The sequence below is a fragment of the Diuraphis noxia genome, unplaced genomic scaffold, assembly GCF_037042655.1.
Source record: "Diuraphis noxia isolate RWA-SAM2 unplaced genomic scaffold, SU_Dnox_SAM2 contig0005, whole genome shotgun sequence".
Classification (NCBI taxonomy): domain Eukaryota; kingdom Metazoa; phylum Arthropoda; class Insecta; order Hemiptera; family Aphididae; genus Diuraphis; species Diuraphis noxia.
The window spans coordinates 5,656,946-5,682,178 of record NW_028301715.1 but is presented as its reverse complement, the minus strand read 5'-3'; the positions used below and the strand labels follow the sequence as shown (position 1 = coordinate 5,682,178).

General features: G+C 30.4%; 1 long non-coding RNA gene across 3 annotated transcripts in view; it reads left to right on the top strand.

Moving 5' to 3' along the window:
• Window positions 1-25,233, top strand: part of LOC107165420 (uncharacterized) — a 229,630-nt gene that overhangs the window by 174,777 nt on the left and 29,620 nt on the right. The window contains exons 1-2 of one of the 3 annotated variants that reach the window (XR_016191847.1): window positions 13,823-14,398; window positions 21,580-21,726. The exons of 1 other annotated variant lie outside the window; for it this stretch is intronic. This is a non-coding gene — a long non-coding RNA (uncharacterized LOC107165420). Of the gene's footprint in view, window positions 1-13,822; window positions 14,399-21,579; window positions 21,727-25,233 lie in introns of those variants that run through there. One more of the 3 variants, XR_016191845.1, reaches the window with a different exon arrangement.

The window sequence follows — 25,233 nt, the reverse complement described above, 5'->3', positions numbered from 1 at the left end:
ATTAAAAAAAAAATACAAAATTAAATATTTAAAATATAAATATAAAAAATTTAATTTTAATTTATTTTTAAACCATTCAAATTAGATTTATCAATAGCTTATATTATTTTAACTTTATGAGATGTTATTTACCAGTATCACTAAATATTTGCTTAACATCTGTAATAGATATTTTAGGAGAAGATGAATCCAAGATTTTGCAGTTACCAGTTTTAGGAGGTTTTAAAACAGAGTACAGAGACAACATCTTATATACTTGAAGAAACGTGGGAGTTGAAGGGTGATCGTTTGGCCCAGTTGCTTGACGTATTGTGCCAAAAAACAACTGAAAAAATGTTATTAGTATCCAGGACTAAACTATACAGTTCGTAGTTTCTTTTTTTATGATAATACAATGAATAATATAATATTTATTACATTGCAATAACTGTTAAAATAATAATTTAATATTAATTTCACCTCAATCTGATCTTGGTTAAATTTATTACTGAGGACATAATGGTACCCACATTCACTCAATAAATATTTAGACAAATCTATAGTTGATTGCAATGTAACTCTTAGGCCTTCAGCAGTTGGCCGAGTTAGAAATTCATCATCAGATATTTTACCATCTTTATTATTTTGTTCCCAAATATTTAGCCAATTGATTGTGCTTTCCAAAACCTTTTTTAACAAAGTTAATAATTAATTGCGAAACTAAAAAAAATTTTAAATTAAAACTAAAATTTCTTATTGTGTATTATAAAGTATATTTACCTTGAAATCAGTACTATTTAACTTAATTCCTTCATTTTTGTGCCTTCGATTTAATGCATCAAACGTATCATTAAATCTTTTCACAAAGTCTTGAGTTTCTTCACTTCCTTGAAGGCCTATACACTTTTGGTTTCTATAAAATTCCAAAGCATTAGCCATTGAATTACTCAGAACCTAAAACATATTAATATCAATTAAACACAAATTACAAACAATATTTTTAATATTTCAATTACTTGAGTGGCTAATTTTACACTCATTTTGGATAAAGTATCCAGATTTAAATGTCTCATAGTAATTTTTGGACAAACTCTTAAATTAATCTGGCCATGAGTGTCATTAATTGTATCTATTTTATGCATTTCTACAAAATGAAACCAACTTATACATTTTTTAGTATCAGATACCTATTATATTTCCAATAAAAAATAAAAACAGATTTTAATTATTTGATAAAAATTATAGTTATTTTTAATCATACCTTTAAATACTTATTATTATGTAAGCGATTCCTTACTGTTTTAATTAAATGTGGTGCATCACTAAAAACATATACTTTCCTTTTGTCATTAAGCGGGTGCATAAAAAAGTTTTTAGTCTCTTCCAATTTTCCACTAACTCCAAATTCATTCCATAACTTCCGATTAGTGGATGCACCATCACTAACTAAACCATCTACTATAGCACCAGAATTTTCAAGTAAACAAATAGCTTTAATGACAAGCTGAGCTAGTATATAACCTTAAAAATATTACATAATTTACAGTTATATAAATTATATAAAGTACTTTAAATGTAGTAAGTTTTTGTATAAATATACCTTTAACTGGTCCTTTTGATGTAAATACAGCAATTGGTTGAGAGAAATTAGCAGCATAGCTTTGAAACATGAATACTAAAGCATGATCAGCTTTTTGGCCATAATGTTCACTAGGCATATCATGACCAAAATCTTCTAAGCCATTGTAGGTTAGAGTAGTACAATTTACAGAAATGCTTGTCCGCAATGAAATTTCATCAAAAATCAAATTTCCATGCTTTTGTTGATCATTGAACATGCATATTTTTTTTGTTAGTATTGAAAAGAATTTTTTATCAAATCCACACTGATTTTGAACAAATGAAAGATAATTTCTTATAGTTCTGGGGCATGGCAAAGGTAATATTTCTTGTACACGTAAAAAAGAATATGCACTAGGAGATCTGTCATAAGTATAATAACATAATTAATTTAAGAACATATAAACAAATCATAATTCAATTAACCGAAAACAATAGTTTTACCTAATATGAAATAAAATACACAGTAATATCCAATTCTCAGAATATCTGCGATTTCTGGATTTAACAGAGCTGGTTTTTATAATTTCATTTATTAGAACTTTTTGTGGTTCATTCAAATTCGCATCAGATAGTAAATTATCAAGCGTCATATTTTCCATTTTTTTTTGCAAATTTCCAAGATTACTAATTATTTTTTGCATATTATTCTTAAGTCTACAAAGAAAATGAAATATTAATTGAAATATTACAGACATACATATATTACGTAACTTATATCGTACCTAACATTAGATACTTGTAATTTATGTTTTTGTTTAACTATGTTTGACAAAGAACGTTTTCTATTAGGTGTTAATGTTTGAGAAATATTTTTTTTCACATTGCCACTTGTATATCTAGATTTATATACTCTAAATATGGCAAATAGTTTTTCACATTCTTTGCACCTATTAATACCAAGTGAATCCATAACAATTGTACAATTATAATGATGCCATGTGCCATGATTTAGTTTTGCACTCTTGACTGAAATACCTAAAAATAAAAATAAGGTAATACTTGGTAATAATTTTGGTGAAATTATATAAAATAAATTACTAAATACTTACCTGAAAAATTAACTGCTTTCGGGCCACCAATACAGATACTTTTTTTATCAAGTAACATTAATAAATTAACAACTTCTTCAATGTTATTAGGTCCAATTTCAAAACTATTCAAGTTAAAATTTGAGGGTTTCAATTTGACATTAAAAGCATAACATGAAACTTGAAAATTATGTAGGATAACTATTTGTTTTTCAACAGTAGCTTTAGGGATATCATCATTTTGAATTTGCATTGAAAAAAAGACTAATGTAGTTTCATTTTGAATGCAACTCCATCCAGTCGGAAGATTAACAGATTTTAATTGTTTGAAAAATGTAATAAACTGAAATTCCTTGATTTAAAAAAAATACATACCTAACATTAAATTTATTGGAATGAAATATAAAACAGAAATAGATGTATTTACCTGATGATTGTCTGAATTATTTAAGGTTTGAAAATTGCTATGGAAAGAACTATTATAATCAGAAAGAGGCACTTGTATCTCCAGAGAATTACAATTTGAATTTATACTAGATGAGTCGATTATTGGTGTACTACAAGTCCAATCAAGTTTTTTACGACATAATGGATACTGTAACATATTAATAAAATAAATGCAATATTTATATATAATATATAATATATAATATACAAGACTGTCCAGTGTCCCATTTATCCATCAATCATTAGTCCAATACATTTGTATGATACTTTTAATATACAGTTTAAAACATTTCAACCAATATTGATCAAAAATAAAATTTAAATATTAACGTTACCTACTCAATAAAACATTTTAAAAACATGTTTTTTCTTTATAATATTTATGTAATGAAAAAATGATATGGTTTTCATACCTCTGTGCAGAATTGTGACCTTGCAAGTATTGGTGTGATTTCTGAGCAGTCATTAAAGCTTTTGTTAACAGTATTACCAAATAATGATGGCACAGCACCCTTTTGTAACTTAGGAATACTCCTCTAGGAAAAAAATTAAATATAAGGTAGTAAAGAGTTATCAACTATAATAGTATCTAATGAATAATTTTAAAATAATATGATACATTGCAAAAATTTTTTCGGGAAGTAGGTATAATAAATATTTTAAATAGGTACTCACTTCCAGTGGATCAGAAACATCATCTGGCCAATTTACATAAGATCGAACCAAATCATCATTTGTAAAATGCAATTCACATATTTTTTTCACAACAGTAGCTTTATTATTATTTTCAGAAACTACATTATTCCATAATTTATTTAATATGGGGTCAGCAGGTACAGAAAATAGAGTATACTTTCTGAACGTTTTATCATGACTCTTACAATTTAATACTGAGCACTTATAAACCATTTTAAAAAATATAAAAACATCCACCTCATTACAGTTTTTTATACGATCACCGTGATTGATAATTAATATTACACGTAAAATTTTCCAATGAATACGGATATATGGTAATTGTATACATATCATAAAAAAATAGCTATTCATCTTTTGTTTATTTTTAGCACCATAGACAAAGATTATATTTTTAGAACAGACTTTTTAGTCCGTAATTTTTAAACAATTCAGTTGTGTAAACAATAATCAAATAGCCAGGGAAATAGTATTTTTCAATGTAAACAACTACTAGTTAGTTAATTAATTTAATATTCTAATTAATATTTTTAATTTAATTTAATATTAGGTTTGTTCACAATTAACTAGGAGATGGCGCTACAATCGCTCGTTGACCATCCGTAACAAATGTGGATCATATCATTATACTGTGCACTATTGTTCGTTTCCAGTCCTGTTAATCATAGTCCGTGGCTATAATATAATATTATTGATATCTGAATTTCGGGATTTTATAATTTCTTTGAAAATAATCTCAAATATTATACACATTAAATGTTTACCTATTAGTTGAATAACTTTAGTAGCTTGTGTAAGTACCTTACCTACGGGCTACATACTGATCAATAATAATAATAATACTTACGCTATAATTCCTAAGACGGTGAATAAATATATAATTATATTATACTATATCAATACATCAATACATTCTTTAAAATGCTAAGAAAATTATTTTTATATAAATAACACATAATCAAAAAATATATAGTTATTCGTATGAATATTTATAAAGAGGACTGGTTTGAAATAATATTCAAATAAGTGGCATAGTGAACATAATTTAAAATTGGATACTTTTGTAAAGCATGTGTATCTATAGTTATACCGCATACATAAAACCTACCTACTTAATGTATAAAAATATTCTTTGACTTCCAACTATACATTTTCGTGCAAATATTTTAAATTTTTAATTATGATTCAGATACATACAGATTTGATATGGACAATTTGAAAATAGTTTAATTGTAAGTTACAATTAATTTTTAGTTAATTTATTAAATATTTTTTACAACAATTTTTTTTAAATTATTTATATTTTGTATACATTATTACATTATAATATTTCGTAGTGTATAATATAATTGATCAAATTATAATATAACTATTAACTATGTATTTTTAGTTCATGTATTAAAAATATTTTAACCCCCCCCCCCCCCCCCCCCCGAAAATTGATCCTGGATACGTGCTTGATTGTAACAGCTAGTGCACTAAAACTATACTAACCGACGTGACGTGATTGTCATTTAAACGTGTTAAAGATTTTAACTTAAAGTTTAAGAATCTTTAAGCTTTATACCACTTATTTAATTTTTTAGTTATGATACACATGAATTATTATTTAACTGGATGTATGTAAATTGTTTTTAATTTATAATAAAGGAAATATATTTTGTATGGTATTTTAATTTAATAAATTTTTAAATTAGAGTTTTAGAAAATCGCAAAATTTTTTATACTTAAGTTTCAGAAATGAGTGGACTTCACAACTTAATCATTTATTTTGTACAATAGGCATTTTTATTTTCATGTTACAGCTTTAACTGCTCAAATAAATATTTATTAAACTTGCAAAATAGTGTGATCGTAATAATTTACAGAATAGTGTTAAAATAGAGTTGTATTTTTTGATAATTGTTTTTAGATAGGAAATAATTTTCTTAAGGTTGTCTTCTTGGGGATCAGTGATTTATATAGGTTGTCTGACATCTCTGTGTTTATTTAACATTTAAGTTTTAGCAATAAACAATAAGATAGTTTTACTGTTAAAGGTTCACAACATATTTAGCGCAATAACACTTTCTATCTTCTAGTAAGCCTTTGAGTATTATACCCATATGGTCATATATCCTACTCAATACAAATTTCATTTTATTTTTGTTTAATTTTAAAAATTATAAATATTTTAAGTCTTATTTTATTTCGATTTAATTTTATAACATATTTGTTTTATGTTTTATCTTTGATAACGGTCGCATTTGTTCAGAAATCAGAAATTCTTATTCGATATTATGCAAAAAATAAGTGGTATACATTGCTCTATATTAAATTTCCTCGTTTAAAGGTCCACAATCATTTTTTATCATTAATTACTTACTTTTTACTCAATACCCCGTCTATAAAACAAGTATTTTAGAAATAATTATATTATAAGAGATGAAGAATTTTTTTATTATATCAGTGATTCTAGAGTAAATCTACGTTTAATGCAAAGAAAGAAAAACTTATTTCAAAAAGTAAAACTTGACTAGGTTTTGAGATTTTTTAAAATTTAATTTAAACCTCGACAGAAATCCCTTAGGATTTACATAAAATGTTTACAATATATATATAATTGTATAATAAAAGATTATAAATCTTGTACAATAATTCGTTTTTATAATTTTTTTTTTTAACGAGTCTATAGAGTCGACTATTGCTCTGAGATTGACTACTCATGTATAATATTATATGTGGCAAAACATATTATACAATTCATAATATTATAATTAACTACAAAACGGGAAAATCTTAAAGTTAATATCAAACTGCTGCAGGTATTTAAATTGCAATAATTTGATTATGTCATATCATTGTAGCATAATATATTATACTGCGCAGTAATTAATATCAAATACTTACATAAATTGTTTTACGTGCATTTAAGAGTAAACACAAATCTAAAACTCATATTTCCGAAATGTATTTGATACAGAGTTCTATAGATATTCAAAACGCAGATGGATCAGGTATAGCTTATTAATATTTTAAGTAAGATGGTAGGTATACCTACTACAAATATGCGATTATAATTCAAAAATAATAACTAATAATTATCATAATAAATAAAAATATTCTGTTCAAAACGTTTTTACAAGTATATTACGGTTACCTGCAGCGATGGATTACGAATCATTACATGGACCGCGTTGCAGGTTTGCAGATCACTCGTATGATGAAAAGGTTAAAAAAAAAAATGTCATTTGCCTATAATATATACACTTTTGTAGTTTTACGGCCTCGTATGACCGCGAATATATTCGTAAAACATTTATATATTTTCGTTCTCCTCCGACGAGGGTTCTGCGTATTTTTTTTCACTGCATTTAGCGGCGCGTAATGGACCGCGCAATTGTTTACACCTCTATGTATCATTAAGCACGCAAAAAGTTTATTTAAAACGGATATATCTCTCTCTCCCTTGTATATATATTCTCTTTTATGTTCTCCCGCCGAACCCTAATTTTTACTATTGCTTTTTTAAGGGACAAAGGGATCAAAAGGGTCCGACGAAGCGATTTCGACAGGAGAAAAAAAAACCTATATAATATATATATTGTATATATATATATTTCCTCTAAATAGGTTCGCGATGTTTGTTTAGTTCGCAGCACAAAAGAATCGGAAAACAATATATATCGGTCCGACACCCTATATGTATATATATATATATACATAGTTCGCGATTAGGTTTATATATTGTGTTATTCTCGTGTATGTATATTGTAGATTATATATGTATCCTTGTATGTGCTGCAGTATCGAAAGGGGAATTAGAATAAGACTTGATTATGGTCGGAAGGATACATTTATTTCATTATTAAAAAAAATAAATGCTCTTTGACAGTGAAATGACTCACGATAAACCGTACACATCATGGTGCACGGTATATACGCTCGCCGTGTCACTTCTGCTCTGTGTCTCTATTTGGTGTTTTACTCTGCGGCCGGGGTGAGATTTGACGGCAAAGTTGTATCGCCTTTGAAATGTAATGAGTACCACTGCACGCGTACAAATATATTAGATCATAATATACAGTTTGAAGTATAGTGTGAAATACAAACAGTCAAAAAACAAATTGACATTCGAAACCCTCGCTATATACACACGCACACGGCGAACGTTGATGTAATATAATATGCCAATCAAAAATGTGTATATTACGTGTACGCGCGTTTAATCTATACCACGCTCTACTGATTTCATAGGATTGCAGAATATTATAAAATAATAATACATCGACGACCCTACGTGAAGTACATTGTAACGACAAAATAATAAACAATTTTTCTCGTTATTCGAAATCCATAATATGACATTATTATAACGAGCATCGACCATGATAATTAACTCTATAATAAACATTTTTATGAATACAAAGTAATGTTATAAATGTTGTACATAGATCGGCTGCGGCCAATTCGAAACGTGTGAATGAGAGAATTAATATAAGAAATGCCTATATAGTATTAACTAGGTACCTATAGGCAGTGGTGTATTGGAGGGTATACGCGGGTATACGTCGTATACCCGGATCCCTATTTTTGGATTTATGCGTATACCTTTAAGAAAATTAGTCTTTCATGGGTATACGCACGCTTCTAATTTATCATCAGACAATTTAGTCATATTATCACCAAACAAAAGTAAAAACTTAAAAATAATAATTACATTTTACCCTACTACGAGTTCTTGCGAAGACGATCGGAAACTGCCGAGCGTATATACAATCAATGTACAGCGGTTCCCAAATTGTATACTTACTAAGTTTCAAAAATATATTGTAAACCACTGCTTTATCGTGTATACCTATTACAGTATTACCTACACTGAATCGGTCGCGGTGTGCCGTGTATGGTTAATCTAATAGTTAAAAATAGATCCATAGTCAAAAAATCATGTACGATTATTGATAATATAAAACAATAAACATACGTAATTTCAAACTAAATGATAGATCATAGATCAGCAGATGACACCAGAACAAAAAAAACTACAAAGAAAGAAGAAGATACAGATGTTTATAAAAGAAGTTTATGGACAATTGTTAATTCTTTAAAATGATTTATATAATAATATTTAAATTTTGATATGTTATTAACATAGTTGTTTATTGTTTTATATACATAACATATAAGTATTTTACTGTTCAATTTTTTTAAAGTTTGATAATAAAAAATTGTATTATTTATGATATATATGAATTGAATCAATTTAAAAAAAAATAATACATTGATACTTGGTACATATTACACACAGTGGAGTATCTGAGTATATATGAATTAATTTTATGGTTGGGGGTGAATATAGGGTGAACTGGGGGGCGTATATAGGGGGGTATATACGCCACTGCATATACATATACACATGAAGAGTAAGTGTTTGTAATAAAGTAATACAAGATTATTAAATACTAAGTGTAATGATTTTTCCAGCGGAGCGAGAAAATTTTTAAGGTAGGTATATTCAACTACTTTTAGGTGCGTATACCCATAAATTTATTTACCAATACACCACTGCCTATAGGCTATAAGCCGTATTGCACGATGTCTAAAATAATAATAATTGTTTAGTTGACTTGCAATAATTGCTGCAGCACAATCATAATATATGTATTGGCTGGGTGTCAAGCCGATTAGAATAAACGTAGAAAATAATGCCGAAAAGTGACGTGACACAATTATTATAATTATAGGTATACATATATCATGGGATAAAAACCTAAACAGCTTTAGCATATCGTTAAAACATATAGGTAGGCACAAACAGTGTTTGAGATTTGGGGGAAGATGAAGCTTACATTGAATACTTTATTGGTACTTATAATGTAGTGTACCTATAGATTACGACATTAGTTTTAGGGGAGGGCTATTCAAAGTATAGGGAGCTTAGCCCCCCCCAGCCAACCTTATTTACGCCTATGCGTTGAGATACCGTATGCAATATGTATCGGGATTGTAGAACCTGTTACACAAAAGGTGAGAATTTTCAATGCTTTTTGAATTTAACCCTATACTCTATAGCAATATATATAGTGCATCAGGAGAGTTAGTCAAATAATAAGTTCCAGTTAAAATATTTTATAAGTATATCTTAATTAAATATTATATATGCTAAATAGTGAGCCCAATATAGCTGTCGCACTCAAGAGCCAGAGAATTAGATGGACAGGACACGTCTGGAGAGCAGAAGGCGAACTTACACTGGCAATCACGAAATGGAAACTGAACAGAAGTCGACCGAGAGAAAGGCGTCTAGGCAACGATGGGAGGACCTAGTCAAAGAAGACCTCAGTTGTTGAGATTTATGAACGGAAAAGAATTGGCAGAACATAGAGAAGCATGGGGGAGATATAGTAGAAGCGGCGATGAGCCTTAATGGCCTAGAATAAGCTTTAAAAAAAATATGGTAAATAGTTTAACGAAAGACTTACGATCATATTAATCATATTATATAGTCATCTGGAGTTTCCCGGTGTGACATTGCGCAAAATGATTGAACTTGGCATACCTAGTGTGTATCGTGTAATATAAATATTATTTATAAGTACCTACCTATATATAATATGTATGTTTTAACCTAATTTACATTATTTTTAAACTTTATTGTAAAAATCTCTTATGTACATAACTATTTAATCTAATTGTAAACTAATAACCACTATGTTGACGCTGTAACAATAAAAATAATAATATGTATGTGTGACGTGTGTACCTTGTACCTAGACGGCTGACTATATAAATATTTAATAATATGTCTAGTAAGCATTATTCCTTATTGGTACCTATAATTTATGTTTATGGTTTGTAACGTCGTATCACACATTTGTGATCCGTTACTGTATAATATAACATGGTGGTCATCCAATAATAACGATTTCAATACTAAAAAAATAGAACGCGGATACGCACAACAATCACAACTATTGTGAAATGCTTAAAGCATTGAGAAAAATATAATATTATCCTTTTACTGCGACGTGGTAACTATAATTATTCATCCTATGTCTTATATACAAGACTATCTATTATTAATAAAATATAGTATTTACTAATTAGTATATAAGGAAAGACTTACGAGTATTACATATAGTCATCCGGAGTTTCTGTTAGTGTGTGCTGTTGGCTCAAAACTATTTGACTTGACATGATACCTGATTACGATGGTGCAGAGTACCTTAATATAACAGAGTGTCAATTGACACAATAGTACGTGAGTATACACAGATGACGATAATATGTCTATATAGTAAGCATTATTTTTTATTATTTATATTATTACCTAAAGTTTATGTTTTATGTACATGGTTTGCAATGGTGTTACAAATATCAGTGATGGCATATGATCCGTTGGTCGTTACAGTATAATAAAATATACATAATTGTTTTGGTCATCCGATAATAACGATTGCAAAATACTAAAATAGAACACGAATGACTATCATACTAAAAGAACAACTTTTGAGATGAGCTGCCAATAAATATAATATCGTCTTTTAACACGATGATCATTTTACAACTTGTGACGCTTCTGTAGTTCTATGACTTTTTTTAGCAATGTCACCAGACGTTAACGCGGTATTCGTCAAGATTAAAATATGGTTACCAGATCGGAGCTGGTAGCTCGTAGTTCCATACTTCCATGATATTATAGGGTGGTCACACTGTTCGCGGTGCATAGAAAAACCATAGATAATGCATGTATTATCTATGAGAAAAACGTGTCCACGTCGAGAGCTTGGTGAATTTGGATCGTTTAAAGCGAAACGTACAACGTTCTTGAGGTAGGTGTTTTGCTGTGAGGCTTATTAATTTTCATCACCCGCAATAATATAATAGTCATCGTACTGAGTTCGATAGATCGGAACCAATTATCGATTTCGATTCTACTTTGCGGGGGGGGGGGGGGGGGGGGGGTGGCGCACGTGACAGCCATCACTCGTCGTTTGGTTCAAGTGATGGGCAAAAACTGTGTGCGCGACAATAGTATACCTATGCAGTGTGTCCCGCGAGGATTACCCATTGTGATATCTCCCGAAATAATGGAGATATCGAAATTATGGTTTTGTAATAAGACTCACAGGGACAATAACAACAATTATTTCATATTTTAATGTTTTGATAAAAAAGTTAAAAATATATTGCCCTATCTCCCCCCCCCAATGGGCGCCCATGGCGGTCGATGATTATAAACAAAAAATACATCGAGCGCGTGAAAAAATAACTCGTCTCTGATAAATTATATATACCACAGTTGTGGCTGTGGTTAGTAGGAGGAGCGGGCTGCTTAAGTATTTATTATTATAAATTTTATTCTTCATTAAAATCACATGAGTTTAGTTATATAAAAACACATACTTTATTTTTCACTGTTAGTGAGATTAAAAATCTGTGATGCATATTATGTTTAAAAATAAATAAATAAGTTTAAATTGATGCTATACTTATATTGATATATATCAGGGGTGGCCAAATCGCGGCTCGCGTCATAGACTTTAGCGGCTCGCATCTTATCGTAACATTTTTACAAAAAATTTGAAAACATGAATTTATGTATTTGAAAAAGTATAATATTTTATTAAATTACAGTGTATAGAAAATAATTTGTAAAAATAAAGTGTTTTTGATATCATTTTTCTTTATTTACTATTTTCTTGTTTGTTGCGTGTTTATTTTGCTTGTAAGCTTTTTAAAATCAGGACTATATTTTGTTAACGCAGTCCTTATAACAATTCAGTTAAATGATCATCCGTTACGATACCTTATCTTATTTTTAATCTCATATATATATATATATATATATATATATATAAATTATATAATAATAGGCATGACCTTTTTTTTTACATTTTGGCTCTTCCATATTTATTAATATAATATTTGGTGGCTCGCGAGTCTCTTCTCGTTGGCTAATCCTGATATATATATATACACATAATATATTAGCTTATATTATAATTTACCGTTTTTTCTTTTTAATATCTGGTCACCATACAATTAACGCGCACGTTCAGGTCTCTCGTCAATAATTATTTCCGCGGGGCGCTATATTATTATTATAACATGGTGCAGACGAGAAGGGCGTGAGCACAATGATATATTTCATGTAATATTATACGTATATATAGTGAGCGGGTACAAAGCCGCCGAATAACCACGTAGACGACAAAATGTAATAATTGAAACTAACAACTGCGGCAGAATTCGATTTCCACGTGAATTACTATTATAAGTGTCTCCTCCTGGCGGGCGTATGTCGCTAACAATGTAATATAATATTATATTATAATAGACGGCGTAAATACAATAACATTTAATATAAATAACGGTCCGCGGGGACGAGGCCTGCGGAGGGACACACAAAAGCGGACCATACTGACCACAGCGGTTAGCGTATACACATATATACATGAATATGTAGGTGACGATGACGTTTAAGTACACACTTGTTGTGTGCACTGCGGATAAGTCATTATTTTCACCGCCGCCGGCTGTGTTTAACGCAATAATTTGTCTCGTCGCGGTGTACGATGACCACTGTCCGGCAGCAGTCGCACACACGTCACCATCGTCGTCGCACCCCCCCCCCCCCTCCCCCGATGAGGGTGGACGTTCGTTATATTCGTTGTTATTATCGCTATTGCAGGCCGTGGGTGTGTGTGCGTTGCGATGACTTGCTGCACTGCTGCAGTGTAACGACGACCCTTGTTAAGAGGGGGAGGGGAGGGGTCGGATTGTGAAATGACTTTAAGCGGTCGGTCTGCACGGACGAGACGGTTCGCGATGTACCTACTTACCGCGGAAATGATACCGTATATTATATACGTAGATGTATGGTAAAGTCTTATTATTTATAATAGTATTGTACTTCATGGACAACGGGCGCATTACAGATAGCGAGATAAAATTCCTGGTAAAACTACTGTAACCATAATAATGTTTTTCGCTAAACATAATATCTATATAACCGTTTGAAATCAATTATCGCGATTCGACGAGTTCTGAGAAATTTTGCTTTCTGACCAAATAAATCAGCTGTACCAACATTCTTACAGCACATTCGCACTTTTAATGTAAAATTTTACGCACGGACCACAGGGTGATCACCTGCAAAGTGCAAGTACGCTCATCTGCGACAACTCTGCAGTAACCTTCGAAATTCCATGACATTCGCAAGCACGTAACGTAATCTACATAACAATATGCTGATGTTTAGATATTGATATTGTACATACATTTTTTCCGTTTCCGGTCGGTTTCGTCACGATAACACCGACACCCTCTCTTCACCTCGCCGTTGACGTGCGGTGTCCATTGCACAGATCGTTTACTAATTAAAAATATACATCGTGAAAAATGGACAATTATTATCATTATATCGTCGCCCGCTGCGTGTCGCGTCAGACGGAGACTCACTCTTGTTTTTTTTCCACCGCACCCGTCTCGTCCACAAGTGAAACCAGCTCTGCGTGACATTTTTCGTGTTATATTGTAGAATTTCATATTGCAATATTATGGACTATGGAGAAGGCTTTCAATTCGTCAATCCGGTACACCCTATGGGCAGGGCAGCCAAGATTAAGCGTTGGAGTACACAAGTACGTAATTATATTAATTATATTATTAATTATTATCCTAGTTTTTTTTTTCTGTTACCTAGGTAGGCCGGTATTAATTTTTTATTTTACCATCAAACTATGTTTTTATATCCTACTTTGGATATGGACTAAAATAACAATATTACTATGATTTTCATTATTACCATGACTTAGTGGTAGCCCCAGGCTATTTATATACCGCGTGTTTCAAATTTTTAACCATCTTGGTACACGCATGCGCAATGCAACTTTTTTTTCAATAGCAATCGTTATTTTTGATACCAAATTCGGATAGACTGAATTTTTTTAAGTCATTTTGACCAATTAACCATGGCTCTAAAACCAAAATTGACTGAACGAGAACCATTCAAATTTTAATAAATAATACATTTTTACAATTCATTATAAAATGCATAAGACCATTTATAATATTATTTATTATTGGTTACTTTTTGAACATTTTTTTTTATACGTGTTATAAATAAGATTAACATAATATGGATATAAAATTATTTAATTTAAATTGATTACAATTTACAACTGTATACGTAAAATATGTAAAAAGTAACCAATAATAAATAATTACAAATGGTTTTATGCATTTTATAATGAATTGTTTTAGAGCCATGGTGTTAATTGGTCAAAATAACTTAAAATCCAGTCTATCTGAATTTGGTCTCAAAAATAACGGTCGCTATTTAAAAAAAAGTTGCAGTACCAAGAGGGTTAAAAATTGGAAATTTAATCTGAAAATGTGTATTTATATACCACTAGCTTGTAAAAAAAAATCGATTTATTCAACCATAATCCGGCCGAGAAATTCAGTGTTCCTTTTAATTAGCACGGTATACTTATTTAGTTATTCTTTTGCCGTGGTATGGCCGATACTAACGTTGATATTATAATAATCATAATATTCATTGTCCATATTGTATATGTTGTTATTAACATTATACATCCTAATTTATTATGTCGCTCTGTCGTTCACGATGATATAATATTTCTATAACTTTAAACTTTTTTCTTTGCGAAGTTCTTATAATGCGTTAGATTTATTTTTGTTTTTACCTTAAATATTTCTCAAATATAATATATTTTAATTATAATCTAATATGCTTTGACCATCATTATTCTTTTATTCATCCTACCATACAGAATTATTACATTATCCTGAAAACGACCCAAAAAAACCACTTTGCCATCGGTCATCATATTATAATATACACTGCAGCACTATATAATGCACGAAAACTGACCATTGAAAGTGTGAGGTTTTTCAAACGTATGGTGGTTTGAAAATTTAAGTACCTAATTAATATAAAACCATCACAATTTATTTGTAATTTATTTATAATTTTTTATAAGAATAGTTCAAGTACAGTAAATACTAAATTCAATATTCTGATTTATTTTATATTTTGTAAAATAATTTTAAAGACTGCAGTCATTCTTAATACGAACATTTAATAATAACTAAAATCTATTAGATCAAATTTTGAAAACAATTCGGGACTAAGTAACTTACAGTAAAAAAGCGGGGTTAGCATGTGAGAAACAGAAATTTGTATCGCCACGGGACATTCTGGAAGTAATAAAAATTTACTCAAAATTTGAAAATAAAGTTTTTAACTAGTATACTATAATTTAAAAACTACAAAAATCAGAATTCGAATAAATATTATTTAAATAAAAAATAGGGATGAGCGTGATCAATGAATCACCCTGTAATATTTAGGTACTATCTACACGCATGACATGCATAATAGTATTATGTAAGTTTACATCGTGTTTTCATCGTGAATGCCTAATATTCAATAATATAATTATTATTATTTGAAGTCGGGAGTACATTATTATGCACGCGTTGTCGAACGATTTTCGTATAAAATAATAATATTATTTGGGCCTGCTATAATGTAATACAATGCGCATCATATCGTTTTTCTTACGACGATGTGTGATCAACCGAAAATCCAAATATTTTCCATACGGTTTTCAGAAAATCTCGTACCTAATCATAATAATAATGTCTTATAATCATTACTATTTCGTTTATACAGCTCACAGATGTTATTGAATTCTCACCGGAATGCGTCGCTGCATGATAGTTGCGATGGGAACTGTAGGGATACCTCAATAATATATTCTGCAGGTTTATGTTGTAGTAAAATAATAGTGGTAGGTAGATAGGCAGTGCCGCAAGTCCGTAACCAGAAAAATATTTTTATCATTATTATTATTAATTTTTTTTTTTTTTTTGGGGGGGGAGGGGGGGTTAGAGTATAAATATGTTAAGTAATAAAATATTATTTAAATTAATAACATGAAATTTTTTTTAAAATTTCGGTAGGTAATAAGTACATTATCTTATATTTCTACATTAATAACTAAAATTCATTACACTTTACTATATACAAGTTAAATATATACAATATACATATCAAAAAAATAAAAAATATATAAAACGTATACTACAATTTACAACTATACTAATTTAATTTTCCTTGAAGTATATGAAAATCTTTTAATAACTAAAAAAAAATTTCAGGGGGGTCTGAGTAATTCTAAAGGAGCAAGCGACGAGGGCATTTTCTACCATCTATAATTGTGAAACTCAGTCCAATTATTGGGTCGATGGTCGGTGAAATAACATATAATCATATTTTTTTTAAATATTTCAACGATATATAATATTTTCTAGGTATAACTGGTATTAACATCGAGTTTTAACATTGAGTTTAATGTATTGTATTATTTGTACTTAATGGTGTTAGGTCTTAGGTTAGCATTAAAAAACTATTGTAACGATAATAATTTATATGTCTTATAGTTTTTTAGATCATATATTATATTATATTGTAGATGCTGATACTATCTATAGACATTCTAAAAACAAAACGATCTCACCATCCATGATCTCGACAAAAACTCTCTATAATATGATTTTAGAAAGTATCGATAAATTTTCGATTTTTCAATCTCGTCTTTGTAGTTTTATTTCATATTGTATTTTAATCTTTTCGAGTGTTTGATCTCTTTTAGAAATCTATATAGAATTATATCGAGCTAAAAATGTAAGTTAAAATTAGCATGCGAACAAAGTGATCTGTTTTTTTTTTCAAATACATGGACTGGACAAAACTTTTGCCACCTTCTACTAAAAAACTGAAATTATCATACTATTCACTGTAGTTAGGTAGATAATAAAATAATATTACATCAATATATAACATTAAATTATTGTACATAAGCTGGTACGGCGAGATTTCAAGTTTACGGGACTAAGCTTTAGCAGACTTAATACATACCGACTCGAGACGCGGAAAAACGATACCAGCTGCATAATATTATTGTACCATATTATAAAGCTGGACATTTTTATATACATGAATATATTATGTGTGCACATTACACTCATACAATTAAATTAACGTGTTGAGCTTATGATCACGGTAAAATTATTTCACTATATATGTATACACTTGAATTCACGATCGTAGTTGTTTTCCGTTTTAACTGTTCCCGATAAAACGATTCGAGATTATGCACTAATTTAAAGGATTATCAGTTTATATTAAGAACCGTCCGTATATATAGAGGTGATTAAAAGGATACAATTAGCGGGCTTGCGTGTGTCGTATCGTTTGCATTTTGGGTTTACTTCGGTTTCACGCGCATTCGCGTTTGAATATGTATATGTGTGTAGGGTGTAGGTACCTATAATCTATATCCTACTGTATAGTTAATAGGTTTTATGTTTATACCTGCACAAGTAAAGAGTCCACGTTTAAAGATATTCACACATTTACATACACAAGGTGTTTAACCCAACATATCTATATTAACATTTATTTTCATTTTTAGAATTTTCATGCATACTTACATAAAGATCATATTATTTTCAAATTCCTATATTTCTTAACCATTCAAGGACTATTCCGTGGCGATATATATAAACTTATCTTTTTCAAATTAAGTTCACCTTTTTTTTTTTTTTACTGTAAATCGTAAATCAGATGACTTTTTGAAAACTGTGACGCATCGAATAAAACGAATTTGAAAAATATATATACTGTGAGTTATTCAACCTTAAATATATACTTAAGATAATGATTATAGTCCTTAAGGGGACGATACACATCCATCTATTGTGTAACATAGCAAATTTACACTCGGTACCTATAGATCGCGTTTAGCTCCATTAGTTTAAAAATTAGAGCGAATCGACAAATTATGAAATTTGGGGTGTTAAGAACATATTATCTATGTTTTTATGTGATAGGGTTTTTACGATAGTTCAATTTTAACAAATTATGCATATATAATAAAGCGTAAATTAAAATTGTTCATAACTCACTTACAAACTTAAAAGTATTAAGCAGTTGGTTAGTGAGGTATTTAAATTGAAATCGTGTTTATATTAAAACCCAAGTTATTCTTCGCGTGAAAGCATCTACTTTTCGGGCGTATTATATGTATACAAGTGTAACTGTACTATTTCACAATTTTAGTAATATCTATTCGCAATCGATATTTATTTTGTTAAATAGTCCTGTTACACCTTATATACCTACCGCCGTAGGTTCTATTCTATATCGCACGTCGTATAATAAAATACACCATAAATATTAGTGGTCGTCACGATAGGCGACGACGGCATCGGATCCGCGGCAGCACCATCGGTGGCGACGATGAGTCTTCTGCTGCGGGTGACATTAATCCCGCGGGGCGGCCGTCGATCGAAACGATATATGATATAATATTATATATTATGTGTATGCTATATTTTCGGCCTTCGTGTCTTTTTAGCACGCTAATAAACCCGAACGACGGCGGGTACATCCTCCCCTACGCACACGCGCGACGGGGTAAAACGACATTAAAAAAAAAAATTGTTTATTATGGCGTCGGCATCAATTTTACGGGCCAGAGATCTCTGCCCACAGCTATTGTGTCCGAACGGTTATTAATCACTCCTGCGCGCGTGTACACACCCTGGTGATCTAGGGCGGGTGCAGTACACTGCAAACTGCACAGACGCGCATCAGTGGCAGTTGCAGTGGCGTACATATTATATAGTATACATATAACGTATATATATATATAATATACATGTATATATGTATATATAGGTATAAAGTATATGGCGTAGCACACTCGCGCGAACGTCGGGGGACGAGACGGGCGTGTATATATATTATTATTATTATTATTGCCCGCGCGGAGCGTGTGCCGACTCGCACAGGAAGCTTATCACTTCTGTTTGTACCCCGCCCTAGTTTTATCAAGGTCCGTTCATCTGTACATTATATTATATATGTTGCCTGCAGTCCGCTTATTATTATTATTATTGTATACCAGAGCACCCACCGGATTATGTATATACATACGTATAATATATAATACTGCTCTGCAGACGTATATATACAACATACATAATATACGATGGCGACCGCCTCCGCCGAATCCGTTTGCTCATCGCCCCGTGTGAATCATCCTACACGTATTTATTATATCGTATACATAATATATAATATAATGTGACGTCCGCCACCACCGCCGACACCGCCGTAACGAATTCGATAAACAACCTAAATAAATTGATGGGTTATAATAATAAGTCCTCCGTATCGCTCCGCCACTCTTCCTACTGCCGGCATATAATGCGCACGTAATACACAGAAAGAAAGGGAACGAAAAAATTATTTCGACTATAATATTATTTCGGTCGGTTTTGGTCGCGATCATTGTATAATATCTTCTGCAGCTGTTGTGAGTTAGAACTGTAATTATGGGTATAGTGCAGATTGAAAGTCAACATCGGACAATGTTTTTGGTCGACATTTTTAGAACATTTTTAGAACATATTTATATAATGTAATATTTTGAGCAGTTTTTCAATAAGAAATTACCATACCCACAAGGTTCACCCTACATTTATTCCGTTTCCATTAGATTTAACTTAACTGCACAAAAACTATGAATAAGTTCAATGCTGATACAACAAAGGTATACGTATAATAACAAACCTAGCTATGGTAAAAATATAAAAATAAAAATAAAATTAGAGAATAAGAATTGGTTAGATCCCCTCAGACACTTTTTATTATTATTATTGTAAAACATACAAAAACATGGCATACTTATGGACGTTTTTTTTGCTTTGAAAATTTACATTTTACCGATACCTACGCGTAGATACGATATAATTGATTTGCACATACTTCGCTACCTTAATTATTTAATTAATTTTCCTGAGTATAGATATATATTATAATAGGTATTAATTTTGTTGGGTTGTAGGTATTTTAGACTGTTAAATATTAAAGTATGCGAAAATTATGCAAAGCTATTACGGTTGTATGATTCTAATTGCGGATGCGTTATAAACGTATAACTTATAATATAAAATATATTTAAAAAAAAATTCGAAGTAGTAAAAACACTTTTGAGATTATTCTTCAAGCAGTAAGAGAACTTTTTCATAAGTCTTTGTTTAAAACTTTTTTTTTGTAAAATTTAATTTAATTATTACGACTCTATGTGCTATATAAAACTAATCAAGACGTCGTCGTCTGAGTCGTAGAAAACTATTTTAAAAGTTAAATAGTTTTGGAGCCGACTACCTATAGGCTATAATGTTAAATAATACAAATATACAATATAGGTATATACCCATTAAACCTCGATCGATAATACAATACTGTGTTGAAGATCAATAAACATTTAAGGTATTAGGTATATTATGTTCTATAAGAGACTAAAAATTATTGCAGAATACCGTATTTTCAATTAAGCTGTAACACATAATAAAATACACAAGGGTATTTATAAGATTTAAAGTAGTTTTAGTACCCGCATTAAAAATAATTCAATAATTAAATATTCAAAATTGTATACTAAATTTATTTTCATATTTTCCGTTTACCCATCATGCGAATATGTGATGGTTAATAAATATTTCCGGTGAATAAGTATAATATTATTATTAGCTACAACTACTCTGATTAACTGAAATACTGCATGATATTATTCCACCTATATCATTTTTTTAGATAATTATTTAAATATATTTAGAACTTTATACCGAAGCTTAATCGAATATTTGGTATTGAAATAATGATTTTTTTCCTGTTATATAATTTTAAATAATATAATTTTAATTTATGTCTATTGTTTAGTATGAATTGAGGAACTGGGACAGAAATTTTAAGAACATTATGTAGAGCTGGAACATTGAAAAAGATCACGAAATCGACATATTCCCAAATTCGTATCTAAGTAAAAAAAAAAAAAAATCAAGTCAAAATCATTACGGACAAATTGAGGTAAATGCTGTATATTCAATAAAAAAAAATATAGTATACCTACAGAAGGTATATGAAACATAAATATTATAGACAGGTTAGGGTAGATTAGATTAAAATATTAATAAGCGTAAAAATATTTAATACCAGTATTACTTGAAATCTTAATTTTTATAAATGAAACCTAAAATTAAAGGACTGCACCCGAACATCTTTCAAAAAATCTTTTTGCGTGAAAAAGGTTTTTACTATAGGAATATAATTTTGGTGGTGTCGTTGGACTTTCAAATAACATTGGTATTAAATATTTACCGCTTATTCTTATGTTTTTAGGCTTAAGTAACTTTAATGGAATCACCAAAGTCAAGAAATTTAGTGTAAAAACAAAAAACGTTTTGACACAAATATTAGCAATATAATAGCATCTACTCTGTCATGTACAAATTTTGTTTTCTTTACTATGGTTGTACCCTGAGTCGTATTTTTTTTTCGTGCTAAACAGTTTTTCTATATCATAAAATAATATCGTAGCTACACAGAACAGGCAACAAAGGATATAACCACCTGTAAGTCACTTTAAACTAGCTTAAACCAGTATTTAAATATATATATATATATATATCTAAGATTTAACACCATTCTCAACATTCATGTAAATCGTCTATATCAAATTCCAAGTTTTCAGCATTCAGTTTGATAACCATATTTTATGGTATTAATAACATATTATATGTTTGTTTGTTGTATTACCTATAATATATTATAAATGCCTATAAGATATTTATTGTATTTCTTTTGTATTTGTACTCAAACTTTACTATCTATACTATTGGGCCTCGGCCCGTTTTATTCTACTGAATAAACTATTATTATTATTATTATAATTAAACGACCGGAGTTTCAGAGGATATTAATTCGTCGTTTCAAGTTAAGTACGGTTTTATTTTTTACTCGGTGATCTGCGGTTAGATTACACGTCATGTAACAGTATATTATACTGCGGTTTTATACGAAAGGCAAAAAAAAAATAATAATAATAATAATAAAACAACTGTTACGCCATCAAGGCATACATATATAGTAACAACAACGGCGGGAAAAAAATCCAATAATCTTAAGAGCTTGTACGGCCCTAAACGAACTATTCTCTTTCTTCTAAGTCTCGGTTTAATTTATATCCTTGCTAAAAGAAGACCAATAAAAAGAAAGAAAAAAGGAGTACATTTCAGTTGCAGAAGTCATTCAGTCTCTCCTTTTTATATTATTTAAAAGTATAATTTCAGGGCCGAACTAGAAATAGCTGCTGCTACCGTCGCTGCGGTGGAAATGTTCCTCCTTTTTTTATATATATATATATATTTATCTTCCGTCTTTACCGAACGGGAAACAATTTGAACAACAGAGCTTTTATACCCCCGGGATGTTGCGTTCGACCAATGGGAAACCGTCTTTTATTATTTTTTATTTTTTTCTTCAGACGTTACCCTCGATGTTTGTTTTTTGCGGTTCGGTAGACACGGAAAACCAATGCGAATTATATGTAGATAAACTTCGATAGACTGTATTAATACCCGATTAATTATCATATTGTATATCTGTGTTACTTTATATAATGTACGATGCGATATTGCGATATCGATACGATATGGTCCAGTCGAAAATAATGCGCGTAATAAAAAATAAATAACGCGTGGTATACAGAGTGACTCGTGCGATAATAGGTGTATATTGAGACGGCGAGTGCTACATAATATACACGCTCGGAATACATATTTCTGAGTGGAAAGTTTATTTTTTATTTTTGTGCCTTTGCTGAAATATTCATTCGAAAAAAAAAACGTGTATTCGTGTTCAATGAATACACGTTAATTAAAACCAAACGCGCTTCTCTCGGGCTCTTAGGAAATCGGTTTAAATTGGAAAAAGAAAAACATAAAACACGTTTTACAATGCAAATCGCGTAAAGATCAAAGTTGAAAAATTCCGAATCGGGTAGATTTTCCTTTTTCCTCTCGTTCATTTTTTTTTTAACTATGGCGACTTTGCATATTGGATTATGCCTTTGACGTCGTAGATTTTTTGCCCCTTCCTCAAGTTTTATTTTTTTATTTATATATATATTATATGCGCGTACCGCCGCCATCACCTCGGGGACTCATCATAATTATCAACAGAAAAAAAAGCGACTGGCACAAAGAGTCGAGGAGACTTTTGATCAATAAATATGCGGCGTTCTTGATTAGAAAGAAAAAGGAATTTGAATAAAAATCGTGGCCTTATGATGGAAGGAAAAATGTTTTTTTTTCTTTCTTTCTATCGGCCAAGTACCCCTTGTGAATAAATTTACGTAAATCAGCTTCGTATATATTAATTTTTGTGTGTATACACTTAATTCCCGGACTTTTTTACCGCGTCGGGGGTTTATTAAAATTTTCAAATCCAGTTTATTATTTACTTTCACGGACAGAGACGGAGAAAATAAATCGCCGCGCTTTCTGAGCGATATTCCGCACTCTCCGTGAGCTTCAAGACTTCCACTGACTTCGCAATAGTCGAACACCTATCATAAAGGTGAAAATACGCCGAAAATAATGTATTTGTGTACCACTCGATATTTGAAAGGCGTGGCTTAAATTAGTGTATATTTATATATGTATACTATTATAAGGCGTGGAAAAAACTTGAACACGATTAAGTCGAAATCGCGAAAATGTCGACCCAGGAAATGAATGTAAGATTTAGGTTTACCTATATGAATCATCGAATTTGAAAACAATATTTTATTATATAAATCGGTGGACCAAAAAAATCGGAAATATATCTTCAAATCGTCTTCGACAACAACGTTAGGTATGTAATATATAATATACAATATATATATATATATATATATATTATAGTTATTACTTTTTGATGTAAGAAATTTGCTTGTACTTTTCCTCGATGTCTTAAAACCTATGTAGGTATATTAAAAGGCATTAATACGATCAAGTCGGTATGCCGGTGTTTATTTATTCCTATAAATACATCAAAACGTTAATTTTGTGATGGTTAATTTTGTAATTCGAACAAATCACGCTGTGAAAAAGAAACGGTTTTTCAGCCAACCGTGCAGGATCACGCCAACTCATTTGAACTTCGGAGTTCCGGTCCGTACAAGTATATGTATAGGTATATATATATATATACGTATTACATAGGTACACAGACGTGTACTCACGAGGAAGACGATCGCCTGGACCCTGCAGGAGTGATGGTCGGGAAATATTCAAATCCGCGAAAAACATTTTCGTATCGCCGAAAACGTGCGTCGGCATAATGCAATATGCTCACACATCATACATAATATTATAGCAAATACATACACACACATACACATATATTTGTACAAAGAAAAAAAAATCATATTTCGTTCGGTCGATTTAAAACAATCTCCGAGTCGGTTTTCTTTTATTGGGGGCCTGCCGACACACTCATGCACACCCATGTATACACATTATTATACACACATAACCGCCACGCACGTCG